This window comes from Garra rufa, chromosome 20 (genome assembly GCF_049309525.1).
Source record: "Garra rufa chromosome 20, GarRuf1.0, whole genome shotgun sequence".
Taxonomy (NCBI): Eukaryota; Metazoa; Chordata; class Actinopteri; order Cypriniformes; family Cyprinidae; genus Garra; species Garra rufa.
In genome coordinates this window covers 32,600,332-32,620,854 of record NC_133380.1, presented here as the reverse complement: position 1 = coordinate 32,620,854, position 20,523 = coordinate 32,600,332, and the positions used below count along the sequence as shown (strand labels likewise).

General features: G+C 43.6%; 9 non-coding genes across 9 annotated transcripts; all 9 read right to left on the bottom strand.

Moving 5' to 3' along the window:
• Nucleotides 1–2,022: 2,022 nt before the first annotated feature.
• trnaq-uug (transfer RNA glutamine (anticodon UUG)) lies at nt 2,023–2,094 on the bottom strand. Its single transcript has one exon. It is a non-coding gene; the product is annotated as a tRNA-Gln (tRNA).
• Nucleotides 2,095–2,230: 136 nt separating this feature from the next.
• On the bottom strand, nt 2,231–2,303 carry trnaf-gaa (transfer RNA phenylalanine (anticodon GAA)). The gene has a single exon. It is a non-coding gene; the product is annotated as a tRNA-Phe (tRNA).
• A 96-nt stretch (nt 2,304–2,399) lies between these two features.
• trnai-aau (transfer RNA isoleucine (anticodon AAU)) lies at nt 2,400–2,473 on the bottom strand. The gene has a single exon. It is a non-coding gene; the product is annotated as a tRNA-Ile (tRNA).
• A 97-nt stretch (nt 2,474–2,570) lies between these two features.
• On the bottom strand, nt 2,571–2,642 carry trnap-ugg (transfer RNA proline (anticodon UGG)). Its single transcript has one exon. It is a non-coding gene; the product is annotated as a tRNA-Pro (tRNA).
• A 10,252-nt stretch (nt 2,643–12,894) lies between these two features.
• On the bottom strand, nt 12,895–12,966 carry trnaq-cug (transfer RNA glutamine (anticodon CUG)). Its single transcript has one exon. It is a non-coding gene; the product is annotated as a tRNA-Gln (tRNA).
• Nucleotides 12,967–13,080: 114 nt separating this feature from the next.
• On the bottom strand, nt 13,081–13,152 carry trnaq-uug (transfer RNA glutamine (anticodon UUG)). Its single transcript has one exon. It is a non-coding gene; the product is annotated as a tRNA-Gln (tRNA).
• A 136-nt stretch (nt 13,153–13,288) lies between these two features.
• Nucleotides 13,289–13,361, bottom strand: trnaf-gaa (transfer RNA phenylalanine (anticodon GAA)). The gene has a single exon. It is a non-coding gene; the product is annotated as a tRNA-Phe (tRNA).
• Nucleotides 13,362–13,457: 96 nt separating this feature from the next.
• On the bottom strand, nt 13,458–13,531 carry trnai-aau (transfer RNA isoleucine (anticodon AAU)). The gene has a single exon. It is a non-coding gene; the product is annotated as a tRNA-Ile (tRNA).
• A 97-nt stretch (nt 13,532–13,628) lies between these two features.
• trnap-ugg (transfer RNA proline (anticodon UGG)) lies at nt 13,629–13,700 on the bottom strand. The gene has a single exon. It is a non-coding gene; the product is annotated as a tRNA-Pro (tRNA).
• Between the last annotated feature and the right edge of the window lie 6,823 nt (nt 13,701–20,523).

The following is a 20,523-nucleotide window of genomic DNA, read 5'->3' as shown; positions in this document are numbered from 1 at the left end:
ATGACGTCACCGCGCCTGTGACATCACTCCCGTCATTTCATTGGTTGTTAGACACAGTTCAGAGTGCGGCCCGCCAATGGTGTTCCCCATAGCGTTCCTGACGCGGCGTCTCGTTCCCTCAGGGAACTAAGGTTACAATAGTAACCCGAGACGTTTTCGCAAAGAACAGGTTGCGATTAGTGCTGATATACAGCAAATGTTTTATTCTTTTATAGTAAGAGAGGACCACCGAAACTACTTAAAATTTCTCTGGTACAAAGACAATGACACCAGCAAGGACGTTATGGAGTTCAGAATGAAAGTACACGTTTTCGGAAACAGTCCGTCTCCAGCAATAGCTATCTACGGCTTGAAATGAACAGCAGATCAAGGAGAGAAGGAGTATGGAGAAGACGCAAAACAGTTTGTCATTAGAAACTTTTATGTTGACGATGGACTCACCTCAGTGCCTTCTGAAGCTGAAGCAGTCAGTCTCTTGCAGAGGACTAGAGAAATGCTAGCGGAATCAAACCTCAAACTACATAAACTAGCATCAAACAGAAGTTCAGTTATGGAGGCATTTCCCGCAAAGGACAGAGCTAACAATCTAAAGGATCTAGTTCTAGGTGTTGACCCTTTACCCCTTCAGAGGAGTTTAGGAGTAAGCTGGAATCTACAGTCTGACAGTTTCACTTTCCAAGTGTCAAAAGAAGTGAGACCATTCACACGAAGAGGAATCTTAGCTATGGTGAACAGTCTGTATGATCCGCTAGGATTTGCAGCCCCCATAACCATACAAGGAAAAGCACTAATGCGAGAGATTTCTGTAGACCAATGTGATTGGGACGCCCCACTTTCAGCACACAGAGAAACTCAGTGGAGAGTATGGACTGATGATTTAGTTAATCTTGAAACACTTAGTGTTCCCCGACCTTATGTACCAGTGTCACTGACTTCTACTGTTCAGAAAGAGGTATGTGTGTTCTCTGATGCTTCTACTGTAGCAATAGCTGCTGTAGCATACCTCAGAGTTGTAGAGGATAATGGCCATTGTCATGTAGGCTTTATTATGGGCAAATCAAAGCTGGCTCCAAAACCAGCCCATACAGTACCGCGTTTGGAGTTATGCGCAGCTGTTTTAGCAGTCGAGCTAGCAGAATTGATAACCAGCGAAATTGACATTGATCTGCATTCAGTGAAATACTACACTGATAGCAAAATTGTACTGGGATACATTAACAATGCTTCTCGCAGGTTTTATGTTTATGTGTCCAACAGAGTTGTACGGATTCGAAAATCATCTACCCCGGAACAGTGGCATTACATTGCTACCAGTCAGAACCCAGCAGACAACGCTACCAGACCAGTGCCAGCTGCTGAACTACAGAACACAAACTGGTTCACAGGTCCAGCGTTTCTGCACCAAACTTGTGTAAGGGAAAACAACGGAACATGAAGATTTCAGTTTAATTGACCCAGAATCTGACAGTGAAATTCGGCCTGAAATAACAACCTTCACGACAAAGATCAATAAACGTCAGCTGGGATCCCACAGATTCAGTAGATTTTCCAATTGGAAATCCCTTGTGAGAGGGATAGCTGTTCTAACTCACATTGCGAAAGCGTATACCAGCAGCACACAAAAAAGTTCATGTACAGGATGGCATCGCTGCAAAATGGCACACTGTACAGTGAATTTTGCACAAGCAGAAACAACTATAATCAAATGTATCCAACAAGAGATCTTCCAAGCAGAGTTAAAGTCTTTGTACAATGGCGAAAAGATCTCTAGCCAAAGTTCTATAAGGAGTCTGAATCCCATCCTTGATGAGCAAGGGCTAATTAGAGTGGGAGGACGCTTGTCAAACGCAGAGATGACAAACGATGAGAAACATCCTCTGATCATCCCAGCTAATCATCACATAAGCACTCTCTTGATCAAACACTACCATGAGGAAAGCAAAGAGGAAGTCTCTTACGGCTCACCAGCAATACAAACAAAGTTGAGCCTTTTTTGTTTTTATCTGCCGCAAGAAGGCACGCAGGTTCCACCGAGATTTGAACTCGGATCGCTGGATTCAAAGTCCAGAGTGCTAACCGTTACACCATGGAACCACGAGCGCCTCTTTGACAGCTGACCTGGAGGTAGATAGTGTTGCGGCTATGGGGAACCAGTCAGAGCGAGGGGTTGTATCCCAGTGAGTTTTGGTCACTGGCCACCCTCGACCAAAAGACAAAAGAAAGCTGCATCTGCCGAAACCCGGGATTGAACCAGGGACCTTTAGATCTTCAGTCTAACGCTCTCCCAACTGAGCTATTTCGGCCACATCCCCCTAAGCTTTGGTCTGCAGGGGTTTACGTGACACCACCCGTCGCTTTGAGAGAAGAGCAGAGACGAGCTAACAGAGAACAAAAGACGCTGGCCCGTACGGGGATCGAACCCGCAACCTTGGCGTTATTAGCACCACGCTCTAACCAACTGAGCTAACCGGCCTGGCTCCGGCCAGACGTCTGCCCAATTTCCCCAAAATTTGCTGACTGCTCGAGGGCCCCTTAGCAGGCAGAAAAGCTTCAGGACCAAGCCTGACCACGGGCTCGTCCGGGATTTGAACCCGGGACCTCTCGCACCCAAAGCAAGAATCATACCCCTAGACCAACGAGCCACGCTCACGCAGCTGGCGCACCGCCGCCTGCCCTCGAGCGTCGCTCTTCACGTGGCTTTGAATGCAGGGAGCATCCGGAAGTCTGCGCTTGTGGCAAAAAGCACCTCGATTTCTGAGAAACTTGTTTCTGCCCTGCTCTACTCACCCTGTTACGGTCCTCAGGGGTGCAGACTTACTTGACCGCAACAGTCACTTCTGATACAGGATCACAATCTTGTGAAAGCCAAGTGGATCGTTTGTAATAAAGCAATAACAACAAGAAAGCCCAAAAAACAACATTAAAAACACTGAATGAAACAAGCAAGCATTAGAAGAAATGAGTCTAAAAACAAACAAGTTGGCGGCGATCATAATTACCAAAAGCAAAGAAGACAAATAGCAACAACAAAAGAAAGAAAAAATTAACTGCAATGGAAGAAATGACACACCTCGAGACAAGGTCAAAGGCAAAGGAATGAAAGTGGGCCTTTGAATGGATTCAGTAATGGTGGTGGACCTAACAGGGAGAAGATTCTGCCTTCTGCGGCCAGGGGAATTAGCTCAAATGTTAGAGCGCTCACTGCGCAAAAGAAGGAGCCCAATCTTTGAGCCCCCCCTCGCAAGCGAAAAAGACGCGAAAACGCAAGTGTGCCGACAAGTTTCCCCTGCAACAATATTCGGGCTATATTCCTGTGCGGTATGGATGAGTTTTAGTTACATGTGAAATACGTCACCCTCGGCGGGCTGGATTCGAACCCGCGGTCTGCGCGACTGAGTCGAAGTCCCGTTCTGAATCAAATGATTCGCGAATCGCGAAACTTGATCCGGTTGGACTGATTCGAAACAGTGAATCATCACGTTGACGCTTTACGTCGTATTAAAAACACGCCCCATCCCACCTTGTTTTAATTTTTATTTTATTTTTTACAAATCTCGCCCTAGACATAACATTATATTGATTGATATTTATTAATTTGTGTATGTTATTTTTAAAAGGCATATTACATGTTTATGTTTATGGTTAAATACGCGATCCGATTGGAGCGAATCGTCACGTTGACAGTTTCCGTCGTATTAAAACACGCCCCCATCCTCACCTGCTTTTTCCACAAATCGCGCCCTAGACATATCAATATGTTGATTGATATTTATTATTTTGTGAAAATAATTGTTTGGTAAATATGTATAAACATAAATGTATATGATATATGTTTATGGTTAAATAAAACGAATTAAAATGTTGATATGTTAAGTAGTTGATTTTATGTTTTATGTTAATTATGTTTATAATATTTTTAAAAGGCATATTACTTGTTTATGTTTAAATTAATGAATAAAATGTTTTCTCAAAGATTATTATTTTTTTTTTTTTGTATATGTGGGACATGATTTGATGGATATCATTTATCAGATTTAATTTATCTGATCAAAAGACACTTTAAATGTTCAAATGTAAAATATTTAATTTAAATGAACATAATATACATACACATAATGTATACAGAAAAGATATAATTTATTGAGGAGGATACAGTATTGAGGGGTATACAGGACAATATGAAAAAGTGGGCCCATGTAATATATATAAATATATACAAAAAAAAGACATTTATTATATTTATTGAGGGGTATACAGGACAATATGAAGGAGTGGGCCCATGTAATAAAAACAAAATATATACAGGAACGATATTATTTATTGAGGAACATACCAGAAAATATGAAAGAATGGGCCCATGTAATATAAACAAAATATATACAGTAAAAGATATTTATTAAGGAAGATACCGGAAAATGTGAAAGAGTGGGCCCGTGTACAATACAAAATATATACAGAAAATAAATTATTTATTGAGGAGGATACCGAACAGTATGAAAGAGTGGGCACATGTAAACAAAATATATTCAGAAAAGATTGTCTTTATTGAGGAGGTTTATGTAGCTGCCGCTGTTCTGCCAACCATTCATCGAAAGATTTTCCATTTGAGGCACTCGGGCAAAATGTGGCATTGCCATACCGACTATGGCCAAACTCTTTCGTTTTGGGCTGCCCACATTTGCTGCATTTGTTAAAAGTAACCCCTCGCACATACTTTCTCTTGTGTACTCCACTTTCCTCCTCCAGGGCCCGTCGACGCCTGTTCCTCTGGGTGTAACGGGACACAGGAGCATCAGACGCAGGAGCAGGTGGAGCTGGGCCTGCACTCAATGTTGAAGGACCAGAAGAGGGGATCACCACTGACACAGTCATGTCCGGGTTAAGGACTAGTGTGCCTAACAATGACCCAGGTGCTGAAATGGGCTGCACTACTTCTGATGCTGTGGGGGCAGGTGCAATGGGGCACTGTGTGGTGGTGGTAGCAGCGGGCCGTCGACCTGGCCGCAGGATCGGAGCCTGTCCTTCCCGATTTGGCAGAAGGATAAATGGATGTTTTGGCCCTGATGTTGATGGCGCTTCATCCAATTTTTCCCTCGGCAGAGGAAGCTGCGCATCGGCCACAGCAATTGGGTCAGGTGAAGTCAGTCCCTGAGCGAGGACACTCATTTCCTGATTCTTCTGCCGACGCTGAAACCTGACAATAAATTACTTGTATTATAAATATGTTTTAAGAAGTATTCATTTAATTTGAAGCAAATAATGTGCCTTGCTTACCACTGAATGAGTGTATTCTGGTTTAGCTCAAACAGCTGGATCATGGTTTCATCCATCAGCCTTGGACTGTTAAGCACCAGCTCTCGGATGTGGTGGTAATCGGTGAGGATTTTAGACCACCTGGGGGTGCAAACTCCAGCCTTCTTGGTCGGCGACTTGTGTAAAGCACACAGCTTTGTACAAATTGCCTCAACCAAGCGACTGGTGTTGGGCCACTGTGCTGGACCCCCAGGATGTCCAATCAGACACCGTTTAACACTCTCCACACCCGGTGTGACTCCGGTCCGCTTCGGTGCTTTAAAGCGCCCATGTGTCAGCTGAGGCTGATGTCGAGGCTGATAGTTGACCCGCTGTTTGTCAGAGTCAGGGAGAGCTGTCCACAGCTGGATGACCTCTGTCACCTGCAGGTCAGTGAGGTAAGGAGCCTCACGAAGACCCACTAGGTAACCAGCCAGGTCCTGGACCTTGTCCCACCCAGCGATGCCATCGGGTCCAATGACTGCTCCCTAGTAAATGCAGATTAAAATTAATATAAGTGGAATAAAATGGTATTGAAATTAAATAAAGCCCTTTTTTACCTGAAATAAAGTGTTTTACCTGAGCCTCGTTGGAGAGACTACTTCCAGTGTCGGATGGCTGTGACAGCACTGAAGGGGCAGGGGCAAGATGCTGTCCTTCTCCGCCGGATGATGTGGACGGCTCAGCCGGTGATGCCGGGGACTGAGGCAGAGGCAAAGATGAGGGGCTGTTTTTAAGATCACGGCAGGGGTCATCCTCATACAGCACTGGAACTGTGATGTCCTCCGTGATCTCTTCGTCAAACCCCTCATCTTGCAGGTCCTGGTCATCAACTGCCTCCACCAGCCTGTCTTCCTCCTCTGGGTTCTGGAGCACTGGAGTCAGTGTTTTGCCAGTCTGGCTGTAAAGGTACTCCATTCCCAGCAATTCACCTACAAGAATAAAATGGGAAAAAAGAAAGTGTTCTTAACATTTTGTCTAATACATTAAAGGCTAAATAGATAAAATAGTACAATATATGAATGTGATCTCCCTGTTCATCTATGAATTTTTTTGTTTTGCAAAAATAATTCAAATGATCTATAAAAAAACAAAAACATGAATTAATGAATTTCTTGCCTGTATATGCTCCAGGAGGGCGATAGCGCTCATCCCAGGGCTTCCCGAAGACAGCTTGGCTAAGCCGGTCCACAGCCTCCCTCATGGCACAGCCATATGTCCGGATGGAGGATGCTCCTTTTATGGCGTCTTCCATCCGGTCATCATTCCAACGCATCAAGCCCTCAAGGAGATACGCTTGAAAATGCGCATCACTGGCACTGGTTCCTAAAAATTAAATAAACAAAAAAGTTTTGTACTACACATGAGGTGCTATGAGGTAACTGGTTACATGTAATAGAGTTACATAATTACAATACAAACACATGCATGCATATATTTAAGAAAAATATATGTATATATATTAAATATATTTATATATAATATAAATTATATGAATAATAAATATATACATGTAATTATTTTCAAATGTGTGTCTTTATTTATACATAATAAATACATATATTACACATATATTATATAAACAACTTTTGAATGTGAGTAATCGCAATTTAAATTACATTAAAAATTATAGTTACTAGTGACTTGTCAGGCAATACAGCTTTGTTAATGCTTATGACATCAGAAAAGAACTGTAGTATTACTGTAGAGTGTGACATTTATTCATGTGACATTACTTTAAAGTAATGGAAGCAGTTATAGTGCTTATATTTTTGACAAAAAAAATTGTAATCCGTATGTATGTAATACCTGGAATAAAACGGTTTAGGTGGAGGTGGAAAGACTCCAAGGAGGTAGAGCCACGGGCACACCTGTAGCAGCACAGCTCCACACCGCCCTTCTTCAGTGTCCCCTTCTTCATGTACAGCGGAAAGTTCTCTGGGTCTTGGATACACGGAACGTGCTTCCGCTGTTCCTTCCATATCTGCTGGATCCGTTCGTGATTCAGCAGAGGAACTCCCAGAGTGTCCTTCCCGTCCGCACTGTCGAACAGATCAATCAGTGACCCGATCAATCTGGTGGTCTCCTCCACCCCCCTGGTCCTCCTCCGGCAGTGCAGTGCCAACTCTCTCCGGGTAATGCGAGCACTGACCGCCCTTTCTGAGATGTGGCCAGTCTTCTTTGCCGCCAGCTCACCCTCCTTTGCACTGCGAAGTGCAGCCACATCCTCTGGATCCCACTGAAAGATGCACGTGGACAGACGGGCCATGAAGATCCCGTAGAGTGGATGAGCCTCTGTCGTGACACCTGCAGCAAATCGCCGCATGAAATGCCAGATGTCGAGGCGCACTTCAAGCTCGACCCACTCCGAGAACATCATCTTCACCTGACACTGGCCATGCTGACTGCAGCAATCTCTGTCCACGTACATCACTTTTGGGGCTGCCTCTCCTGCGTCCCGGTAGCGCTTCATCAGGCCAGCTGCCATGTGGTCCAGTCCATGTCCCTCGGCGGCTGTAAGCACAGAGACGAGGACTTGGCCGTGTTCATTCCCCACATTTGTGCACCAGGCAGCTGTACCTGAAGCAGCACCTGCGAGTTTCTTTGTGACCTATTGGGAAAAATAAAAGGGTGACAAAACTGTATTCATTGTGTATGCACATATATCCATATCTGGCAAAATTCTGGATATAAACAGGACTGTAATACCTTTTTAGTGGAGTCCATCTTGAGAACAGAGCCGCGGACAGATGTTATTTTGGCTTTGACCTCATGCAGTCGCCACAGAACATCTCTGGCGTACACGGCTAAGAGCCACTTAGGCTTAGGCAGGGCAGGTAAAAGGGGAGGCTCAGCAAATACAGGAGGCTGCACAAGGGAGGACCTTGTGAACGGTTCGCAGGCAGTCAGGTACTGCAGAACACGCTGTGTCCATGCCTCACTGTGCTGTTCCGTCAGCTTCTTGTACAGCTGAGTCACACTGTTGCCCAGTGTCCTCTCCCTCATCATCCTCAGCACCCGGTTGTCACATGAGTATCTAAGGAAACAACAATATAATCATGCAAATGCTTTGGTTGTAGAAAAAAACACACAAGATAAAAGAGCCTAATAATGAATGATTGTCATTATGAATTACCTGTATGTCAGCAAAGCTGGAAACTGACTGCGGTGGCCCATATCCAGCTGCCCTAAGATGTCCTCGGACCAGGCAGGATACTTCTTTTTGCAGCCTTTGCACTCCAGATACTCAGTGGCAAGGTCATACCACCCGTCGATGTCCAAAACCTTGCGCACGGTGCGGTAAAGTCCTGCTGCTGTTAGCCTGTGCTTACCACAGTCTGGGCGAACACAGACAAGAGGAAATAACCACATCTTCAGCGGCATCCACAAGAAAAGGGGCCGACAGAAGAAGAGGTCTGGTGAGGCGGGTGGCTGACTGTTAATTAAAGGGGGCTGAGGAGGATACCACCAAAGCTTCAGCTGGGACACTAGTTCTGGCTTGCCGGTTCGTGGGTTGGCCTTAAATAGTGTGTTCCGGATCCACTCATGCTGGAAATGTGGAAGATGATCTTTCCAGTGGCCTGGGAGCTCAGCTGGTGGCTGATGATGTGGAGGATCTGGTGTTTTTGCTGTTTCCGCCAATGGAGACGGACCGGCACAGGACTCTGAGTAAACAGTAACAAAAACAATATAAGTATGACCGTTGGATTTGATAGTAATACGCCAGAAAAGCAGCCCACAAGCAGCCTACGAAGCAGTAATTTTGGAGGAGTGTTAATAATCGTTATGCTTATATTTAGGCATAACAGTGAAGAAAATGGTACTAGTGTTAAGAAGCAAAGAACACAGTGTACACTTTATTGATGTAAGAAAAATGGAATTAGTAAAGTTCTTTGAGAATGAGGATCAGATGTGATTGAGTAAGGAAAATGAGGTGTGATGAATTCAGTAATGGTGCGCACAGACATGAAGCATGCACACATATACAATAAGGAAAAACCGTCCTTATCATTAGATTAGAACAATGACTCTCCACCATCCTGTCTGCTCAGGGGGAGCTAAAGAGTGAGTGAGCGAGAAGAGCAAGCAGTGTGAGAAAGTTATCTAGTGATTGTTTAACAACGGGTAAGTTTAGAAACGCAAATAAATACACTGACACCTTTGGACATCCTTAACCTTTTGAAGAAGTGCACTCAAATCCCGCTTGAGGCATGATGTGACATAATTCTGTATTGTAAACAAAAAATATTTACAAATGTTGATTTTAGTTTTTTTAAATAATGGTTCACATTGTGTTTTCACAAAACATTCTTATAGCATTTGTATTGGTGTCATATGCCACACCTGTATTCAGCTGTGCTTCACATTGTGATGCAGCAAATACCAGCTCCTCATCATCATCTTCAGCAGTGGAAACGGAAGTGCCTGGAGCACAAATGTTAGAACTATTACTGTGAACAATACAGAGACAAGTGTATGTAAGGTGGTGCTTACTTACCTGTAGCGAAAAGCTGTCTTCGGGCCAAAGTTTCTGCTGCTGGAGAAGGTAAAGTAGACTGCACTAATGGATCTGGAAACAGCAAGTGGACAGGTTTGCCATAACAATAAATGAATACGTGTACAATTTCTGTAGGGAAAACGTAATATTCACACTCCTACTCACAGTGTTTAACTGGTGACACGAGTTTTTTCGCCAGCTGTGAAGGAGACAAATGTTTGCCATGCGCCAACAGCGCTTTCACAGTGGCGGTCCGCTGTACACCAGTTCGGATGGCTGCAGGTGGAGGTGCAGAGGCACTGGAGGCTGCGGCTGGAGGTACAGAGGCACTGGAGGTTGCAGGTGGACGTGCAGGACGTACACTGGTGCCCACAGCAGAAGCCTGCCTTTTCAGGACATATGTCTTGAAAATGGCCATGTTGGTGTTTGGCCTGGCATCGGCCTTAACCAGGTACCTGATGAGGGCTTGGGCCTCCTTGCTTTGGTCCTCATAAACTTCCTTCATGGACCGGCCCTGGAAGTCACCAAACTCCACCATCAAGCAGCCCTGGTCTCCAGATGCTCGGGCTTCTGCTTGCATTTCCTGCTTCCTCTCATACTTCTCCACTTCTTCAGCCATCTCTCTGATATGAGAAGTGTACTGTAGGAAGAGCTGTTTATTTTCGGACAGGGGGGTTGTCTGCGCTGTCTCCTTGGAAATGCTGAGCACCAAATACACTGCGTACCCCAGAGAGTTTTCCAGGAGCCATCTAAATCTCTGGCCCTGGTACTTCCCAAACTGAAGTTTGCAGTGAGCCAGTACTAAAAACTGGTCACTGGGGTCTCCACCGTTTGTGCTGACAAAAGAACGGGCCTCTGCCAGCACCTGCTCCTTGGGTTTGGCCCTTCCCGACTCCATATTTTCAAGGCGCTTCGCCTCCTCCGATGGCGCCATGAGGAGCCGGCACGATGTTGCCGATTGGCGGCGAAAAAAGGGGTAAGCGTACATTTTCTGTAATGAAGATCAGAAAGAGACTATTACCTCTAGCAAACTAAAAGATACCTGTATGTTAAGTGTGTAATGATAATTTAACAAGCTACATGTAAACCATATCACTGTGGTAATAAACATGGACAGGAATCTGATATATGTACAAACATATGTAAAGTCAAATATGAAGTCTGAAATTTCCTTCTAGTAATAATTCTAGGCTCGGAGGAGGTCACTAGTATTATTACCAAATATAAGTAATATATATAAGCAGAGCTGGGTAGTAACTGATTACATGTTATTTCATCTGAATTACATAATCAGAATCCAAAAATTAAGTACCTGTATTTAGATTAAAAAATATATATATTTTAAAATATTCCGAATCAGACTAAAGTTACTTTTTTTATGCATTATATGATTTTATTTTAATTTAAATTTAATTCTTTTTTTACACAATGACATTAAATTATTCCTAACTGATATATACTTCCTAATTCCTCTTTTTGATCTTTAAAATTTCTTTTCTAAAACAGCCTACTGCTTATATTCATAAAAAAAAGTCTTCCAGTTTTGTGGACACTCACACAAAGACCAGTCACTAGTCAGGTGGAGATACAGCATTTGACCACTGATTTACAAAAATCATTTCAGGTTTGCATAAAGTGTTTCAACATTGCATCAACTACTGATAAACACATTCATTTTTATTTGAAAGATCACACTGTAGATATTTTTAACCACCTTCAACAAAGGCTTTTGTCTTTCAAACACATTATCATGCACACATTTTAACTAATATATTTAATTAACATACTTAAATTGAATATTTTAATAATTATCACATTTTCATGTTCATTGGTCCTCTGATGAGGTTATGGTCACAAGACATGCAGGTAAACAAAAAGAATATATATCATTTTTGTGCATTTTTAATTGATTTTAAAATGATTTACTTTAATTTATTATTTTTATGGTTTAATTAATTAGTAGTTTTTTATTTAACTCCCTGCACTTATTTCACAAACATGTGTTAAATGCACTTAGTGTTGTTAATAACAACAAATACAATCTATTTTCTTATTCTTTTTTTCAAGATTACCCTGTTTAAATCAATGTGATAAACAAGTTAGGTCAAAAGTAATCTAAAAGTAACGTAAAAGTAGTCTGACTAACTTATATTACCTAAAATGTGTAATGTAACTGTTAATGGTTTAAATAACTAACTACAATTTGTCTTGTAACTTAATTAGTAACGAATTAACTTACAGTCATTACAGTTAACGTACAGTAAGTAAGTTACCCAGCTCTCTGCCTATCTACATATATAAGTAAATAAATATTTTAATATTAGTATTCTTTTCTTCGCACACAATACACACATAGTAATGTAGGCTAATTAGGACTGTCAATGATTTTAACCTATCTGATCAGTAGCGACATGTTTTGTTCTGTATTTATCATTTAAAAAGTTACAGGTTCGCAAATACTTCATAAAACGTGTGCTATACATGCATTGGCACGTTCTATTTTCCAAAAATACACACTACTTATGAACAAATAACGATATTAAATTATATTTAAAAATGAAGTACACCTTAGCCTTACCTATTGCAAAGATCGATGACAATAATAAACGGTCGCAGCGATTGGTCAAAAGTGAGCCACGGGAGAGTAACGCGATTGGTCAAAAGTGAGCCACGGGAGAGAAACGCGATTGATCAAAAGTAAGCCCCAGAGAGAAACGCGATTGGTCAAAAGTAAGCCCAGGAGAGAAACTTGATTGGTCAAAAGTAAGCCCAGGAGAGAAACGTGATTGGTCAAAAGTAAGCCCAGGAGAGAAACGTGATTGGTCAAAAGTAAGCCCAGGAAAGAAACGCGATTGGCTCATGTGGGCTTACTTTGGGCTTACTTTGGCTCAATCGGTGGGATGCAGTAGGCGCAAGCGAGAGGTAGCGGGATCGATGCCCGCATTCTCCAAAGGGCTCCTGCCCTTTTACGCGCACGTCCCCAAGGAGACAGACTGCGCTTTTTGCGGTGGGAAACGTACCCTCGCAGTTGCGTGAGCCTTTGGGGCCCACTGCTGTCAAAAGAATTTCTCAGAACGGGCCCTGCGCACATTCGTGGCAAAAGCAGGTCCCACCGAGATTCAAACTCGGATCGCTGGATTCAGAGTCCAGAGTGCTAACCATTACACCATGGAACCTTGACGAGAGAGGCCGCTGCTCAGAGGAAAGCAAAGAAGAAGTGGCTTACGGCTCACCAGCAACAAAAATAAAGTTGAGCCTTTTTTGTTTTTATCTGCCGCAAGAAGGCACGTAGGTTCCACCGAGATTTGAACTCGGATCGCTGGATTCAAAGTCCAGAGTGCTAACCGTTACACCATGGAACCACGAGCGCCTCTTCGACAGCTGACCTGGAGGTAGATAGTGTTGCGGCTAGGGGGAACCAGTCAGAGCGAGGGGTTGTATCCCAGTGAGTTTTGGTCACTGGCCACCCTCGACCAAAAGACAAAAGAAAGCTGCATCTGCCGAAACCAGGGATTGAACCAGGGACCTTTAGATCTTCAGTCTAACGCTCTCCCAACTGAGCTATTTCGGCCACATCCCCCAAGGGTTTGGTCTGCAGGGGTTTACGTGACACCACCCGTCGCTTTGAGAGAAGAGCAGAGACGAGCTAACAGAGAACAAAAGACGTTGGCCCGTACGGGGATCGAACCCGCGACCTTGGCGTTATTAGCACCACGCTCTAACCAACTGAGCTAACCGGCCTGGCTCCGGCTAGATGTCTGCCCAATTTCCCCAAAGTTTGCTGACTGCTCGTGGGCCCCTTAGCAGGCTGAAAAGCTTCAGGACCAAGCCTGACCATGGGCTCGTCCGGGATTTGAACCCGGGACCTCACGCACCCAAAGCGAGAATCATACCCCTAGACCAACGAGCCACGCTCACGCAGCTGGCGCACCGCCAACTGCCTTCGAGCGACGCTCTTCACGTGGCTTTGAATGCAGGGAGCATCCGGAAGTCTGCGCTTGTGGCAAAAAGCACCTCGATTTCTGAGAAACTTGTTTCTGCCCTGCTCTACTCACCCTGTTACGGTCCTCAGGGGTGCAGACTTACTTGACCGCAACAGTCACTTCTGATACAGGATCACAATCTTGTGAAAGCCAAGTGGATCGTTTGTAATAAAGCAACAACAACAAGAAAGCCCAAAAAACAACATTAAAAACACTGAATGAAACAAGCAAGCATTAGAAGAAATGAGTCTAAAAACAAACAAGTTGGCGGCGATCATAATAACCAAAAGCAAAGAAGACAAATAGCAACAACAAAAGAAAGAAAAAATTAACTGCAATGGAAGAAATGACACACCTCGAGACAAGGTCAAAGGCAAAGGAATGAAAGTGGGCCTTTGAATGGATTCAATAATGGTGGTGGACCTAACAGGGAGAAGATTCTGCCTTCTGCGGCCAGGGGAATTAGCTCAAATGGTAGAGCGCTCGCTGCGCAAAAGAAGGAGCCCAATCTTTGAGCCCCCCCTCGCAAGCGAAAAAGACGCGAAAACGCAAGTGTGCCGACAAGTTTCCCCTGCAACAATATTCGGGCTATATTCCTGTGCGGTATGGATGAGTTTTAGTTACATGTGAAATACGTCACCCTCGGCGGGCTGGATTCGAACCCGCGGTCTGCGCGACTGAGTCGAAGTCCCGTTCTGAATCAAATGATTCGCGAATCGCGAAACTTGATCCGGTTGGACTGATTCGAAACAGTGAATCATCACGTTGACGCTTTACGTCGTATTAAAAACACGCCCCATCCCACCTTGTTTTTATTTTTATTTTATTTTTTACAAATCTCGCCCTAGACATAACATTATATTGATTGATATTTATTAATTTGTGTATGTTATTTTTAAAAGGCATATTACATGTTTATGTTTATGGTTAAATACGCGATCCGATTGGAGCGAATCGTCACGTTGACCGTTTCCGTCGTATTAAAACACGCCCCCATCCTCACCTGCTTTTTCCACAAATCGCGCCCTAGACATATCAATATGTTGATTGATATTTATTATTTTGTGAAAATAATTGTTTGGTAAATATGTATAAACATAAATGTATATGATATATGTTTATGGTTAAATAAAACGAATTAAAATGTTGATATGTTAAGTAGTTGATTTTATGTTTTATGTTAATTATGTTTATAATATTTTTAAAAGGCATATTACTTGTTTATGTTTAAATTAATGAATAAAATGTTTTCTCAAAGATTATTATTATTTTTTTTGTATATGTGGGACATGATTTGATGGATATCATTTATCAGATTTAATTTATCTGATCAAAAGACACTTTAAATGTTCAAATGTAAAATGTTGAATTTAAATGAACATAATATACATACACATAATATATACAGAAAAGATATAATTTATTGAGGAGGATACAGTATTGAGGGGTATACAGGACAATATGAAAAAGTGGGCCCGTGTAATATATATAAATACAAAAAAAAAGACATTTATTATATTTATTGAGGGGTATACAGGACAATATGAAGGAGTGGGCCCATGTAATAAAAACAAAATATATACAGGAACGATATTATTTATTGAGGAACATACCAGAAAATATGAAAGAATGGGCCCATGTAATATAAATAAAATATATACAGTAAAATATATTTATTAAGGAAGATACCGGATAATGTGAAAGAGTGGGCCCGTGTAAAATACAAAATATATACAGAAAATAAATTATTTATTGAGGAGGATACCGAACAGTATGAAAGAGTGGGCACATGTAAACAAAATATATACAGAAAAAATTGTCTTTATTGAGGAGGTTTATGTAGCTGGCGCTGTTCTGCCAACCAGTCATCGAAAGACTTTCCATTTGAGGCACTCGGGCAAAATGTGGCATTGCCATATCGACTATGGCCGAACTCTTTCGTTTTGGGCTGCCCACATTTGCTGCATCTGTTAAAAGTAACCCCTCGCACATACTTTCTCTTTTGGACGCCGCTTTCCTCCTCCAGGGCCCGTCGGCGCCTGTTCCTCTGGGTGTAACGGGACACAGGAGCATCAGACGCAGGAGCAGGTGGAGCTGGGCCTGCACTCGATGTTGAAGCACCAGAAGAGGGGATCACCACTGACACAGTCATGTCCGGGTTAAGGACTAGTGTGCCTAACAATGACCCAGGTGCTGAAATGGGCTGCACAACTCCTGATGCTGTGGGGGCAGGTGCAATGGGGCACTGTGTGGTGGTGGTAGCAGCGGGCCGTCGACCTGGTCGCAGGATCGGAGCCTGTCCTTCCCGATTTGGCGGAAGGATAAATGGATGTTTTGGCCCTGATGTCGATGGTGCTTCATCCAATTTTTCCCTCGGCAGAGGAAGCTGCGTATCGGCCACAGCAATTGGGTCAGGTGAAGTCAGTCCCTGAGCGAGGACACTCATTTCCTGATTCTTCTGCCGACGCTGAAACCTGACAATAAATTACTTGTATTATAAATATGTTTTAAGAAGTATTCATTTAATTTGAAGCAAATAATGTGCCTTGCTTACCACTGAATGAGTGTCTTCTGGTTTAGCTCAAACAGCTGGATCATGGTTTCATCCATCAGCCTTCGACAGTTAAGCACCAGCTCTCGGATGTGGTGGTAATCGGTGAGGATTTTAGACCACCTGGGGGTGCAAACTCCAGCCTTCTTGGTCGGCGACTTGTGTAAAGCACACAGCTTGATACAAATTGCCTCAACCAAGCGACTGGTGTTGGGCCACTGTGCTGGACCCCCAGGATGTCCAATCAGACACCGTTTAACACTCTCCACACCCGGTGTGACTCCGGTCCGCTTCGGTGCTTTAAAGCGCCCATGTGTCAGCTGAGGCTGATGTCGAGGCTGATAGTTGACCCGCTGTTTGTCAGAGTCAGGGAGAGCTGTCCACAGCTGGATGACCTCTGTCACCTGCAGGTCAGTGAGGTAAGTAGCCTCACGAAGACCCACCAGGTAACCAGCCAGGTCCTGGACCTTGTCCCACCCAGCGATGCCATCGGGTCCAATGACTGCTCCCTAGTAAATGCAGATTAATATTAATATAAGTGAAATAAAATGGTATTGAAATTAAATAAAGCCCTTTTTTACCTGAAATAAAGTGTTTTACCTGAGCCTCGTTGGAGAGACTACTTCCAGTGTCAGATGGCTGTGACAGCACTGAAGGGGCAGGGGCAAGATGCTGTCCTTCTCCGCCAGATGATGTGGACGGCTCAGCCGGTGATGCCGGGGACTGAGGCAGAGGCAAAGATGAGGGGCTGTTTTTAAGATCACGGCAGGGGTCATCCTCATACAGCACTGGAACTGTGATGTCCTCCGTGATCTCTTCGTCAAACCCCTCATCTTGCAGGTCCTGGTCATCAACTGCCTCCACCAGCCTGTCTTCCTCCTCTGGGTTCTGGAGCACTGGAGTCAGTGTTTTGCCAGTCTGGCTGTAAAGGTACTCCATTCCCAGCAATTCACCTACAAGAATAAAATGGGAAAAAAGAAAGTGTTCTTAACATTTTGTCTAATACATTAAAGGCTAAATAGATAAAATAGTACAATATATGAATGTGATCTCCCTGTTCATCTATGAATTTTTTTGTTTTGCAAAAATAATTCAAATGATCTATAAAAAAACAAAAACATGAATTAATGAATTTCTTGCCTGTATATGCTCCAGGAGGGCGATAGCGCTCATCCCAGGGCTTCCCGAAGACAGCTTGGCTAAGCCGGTCCACAGCCTCCCTCATGGCACAGCCATATGTCCGGATGGAGGATGCTCCTTTTATGGCGTCTTCCATCCGGTCATCATTCCAACGCATCAAGCCCTCAAGGAGATACGCTTGAAAATGCGCATCACTGGCACTGGTTCCTAAAAATTAAATAAACAAAAAAGTTTTGTACTTCACATGAGGTGCTATGAGGTAACTGGTTACATGTAATAGAGTTACATAATTACAATACAATTACACAACACATGCATGTATATATTTAAGAAAAATATATGTATATATATTAAATATAATTATATATAATATAAATTATATGAATAATAAATATATACATGTAATTATTTTCAAAATATATACTGTATGTGTGTGTTTTTATTTATACATAATAAATACATATATTACACATATATTATATAAACAACTTTTGAATGTGAGTAATCGCAATTTAAATTACATTAAAAATTATAGCTACTAGTGACTTGTCAGGCAATACAGCTTTGTTAATGCTTATGACATCAGAAAAGAACTGTAGTATTACTGTAGAGTGTGACATTTATTCATGTGACATTACTTTAAAGTAATGGAAGCAGTTATAGTGCTTATATTTTATATTTTATTAACCTCCTCAATAAAGACAATCTTTTCTTTAAAAAAAATTGTAATCCGTATGTATGTAATACCTGGAATAAAACGGTTTAGGTGGAGGTGGAAAGACTCCAAGGAGGTAGAGCCACGGGCACACCTGTAGCAGCACAGCTCCACACCGCCCTTCTTCAGTGTCCCCTTCTTCATGTACAGCGGAAAGTTCTCTGGGTCTTGGATACACGGAACGTGCTTCCGCTGTTCCTTCCATATCTGCTGGATCCGTTCGTGATTCAGCAGAGGAACTCCCAGAGTGTCCTTCCCGTCCGCACTGTCGAACAGATCAATCAGTGACCCGATCAATCTGGTGGTCTCCTCCACCCCCCTGGTCCTCCTCCGGCAGTGCAGTGCCAACTCTCTCCGGGTAATGCGAGCACTGACCGCCCTTTCTGAGATGTGGCCAGTCTTCTTTGCCGCCAGCTCACCCTCCTTTGCACTGCGAAGTGCAGCCACATCCTCTGGATCCCACTGAAAGATGCACGTGGACAGACGGGCCATGAAGATCCCGTAGAGTGGATGAGCCTCTGTCGTGACACCTGCAGCAAATCGCCGCATGAAATGCCAGATGTCGAGGCGCACTTCAAGCTCGACCCACTCCGAGAACATCATCTTCACCTGACACTGGCCATGCTGACTGCAGCAATCTCTGTCCACGTACATCACTTTTGGGGCTGCCTCTCCTGCGTCCCGGTAGCGCTTCATCAGGCCAGCTGCCATGTGGTCCAGTCCATGTCCCTCGGCGGCTGTAAGCACAGAGACGAGGACTTGGCCGTGTTCATTCCCCACATTTGTACACCAGGCAGCTGTACCTGAAGCAGCACCTGCGAGTTTCTTTGTGACCTATTGGGAAAAATAAAAGGGTGACAAAACTGTATTCATTGTGAATGCACATATATCCATATCTGGCAAATTTCTGGATATAAACAGGACTGTGATACCTTTTTAGTGGAGTCCATCTTGAGAACAGAGCCAAAGACGGATGTTATTTTGGCTTTGACCTCATGCAGTCGCCACAGAACATCTCTGGCGTACACGGCTAAGAGCCACTTAGGCTTAGGTAGGGCAGGTAAAAGGGGAGGCTCAGCAAATACAGGAGGCTGCACAAGGGAGGACCTTGTGAACGGTTCGCAGGCAGTCAGGTACTGCAGAACACGCTGTGTCCATGCCTCACTGTGCTGTTCCGTCAGCTTCTTGTACAGCTGAGTCACACTGTTGCCCAGTGTCCTCTCCCTCATCATCCTCAGCACCCGGTTGTCACATGAGTATCTAAGGAAACAACAATATAATCATGCAAATGCTTTGGTTGTAGAAAAAAACACACAAGATAAAAGTGCCTAATAATGAATGATTGTCATTATGAATTACCTGTATGTCAGCAAAGCTGGAAACTGACTGCGGTGGCCCATATCCAGCTGCCCTAAGATGTCCTCGGACCAGGCAGGATACTTCTTTTTGCAGCCTTTGCACTCCAGATACTCAGTGGCAAGGTCATACCACCCGTCGATGTCCAAAACCTTGCGCACGGTGCGGTAAAGTCCTGCTGCTGTTAGCCTGTGCTTACCACAGTCTGGGCGAACACAGACAAGAGGAAATAACCACATCTTCAGCGGCATCCACAAGAAAAGGGGCCGACAGAAGAAGAGGTCTGGTGAGGCGGGTGGCTGACTGTTAATTAAAGGGGGCTGAGGAGGATACCACCAAAGCTTCAGCTGGGACACTAGTTCTGGCTTGCCGGTTCGTGGGTTGGCCTTAAATAGTGTGTTCCGGATCCACTCATGCTGGAAAGGTGGAAGATGATCTTTCCAGTGGCCTGGGAGCTCAGCTGGTGGCTGATGATGTGGAGGATCTGGTGTTTTTGCTGTTTCCGCCAATGGAGACGGACCGGCACAGGACTCTGAGTAAACAGTAACAAAAACAATATAAGTATGACCGTTGGATTTGATAGTACTACGCCAGAAAAGCAGCCCACAAGCAGCCTACGAAGCAGTAATTTTGGAGGAGTGTTAATAATCGTTATGCTTATATTTAGGCATAACAGTGAAGAAAATGGTACTAGTGTTAAGAAGCAAAGAACACAGTGTACACTTTATTGATGTAAGAAAAATGGAATTAGTAAAGTTCTTTGAGAATGAGGATCAGATGTGATTGAGTAAGGAAAATGAGGTGTGATGAATTCAGTAATGATGCGCACAGACATGAAGCATGCACACATATACAATAAGGAAAAACCGTCCTTATCATTAGATTAGAACAATGACTCTCCACCATCCTGTCTGCTCAGGGGGAGCTAAAGAGTGAGTGAGCGAGAAGAGCAAGCAGTGTGAGAAAGTTATCTAGTGATTGTTTAACA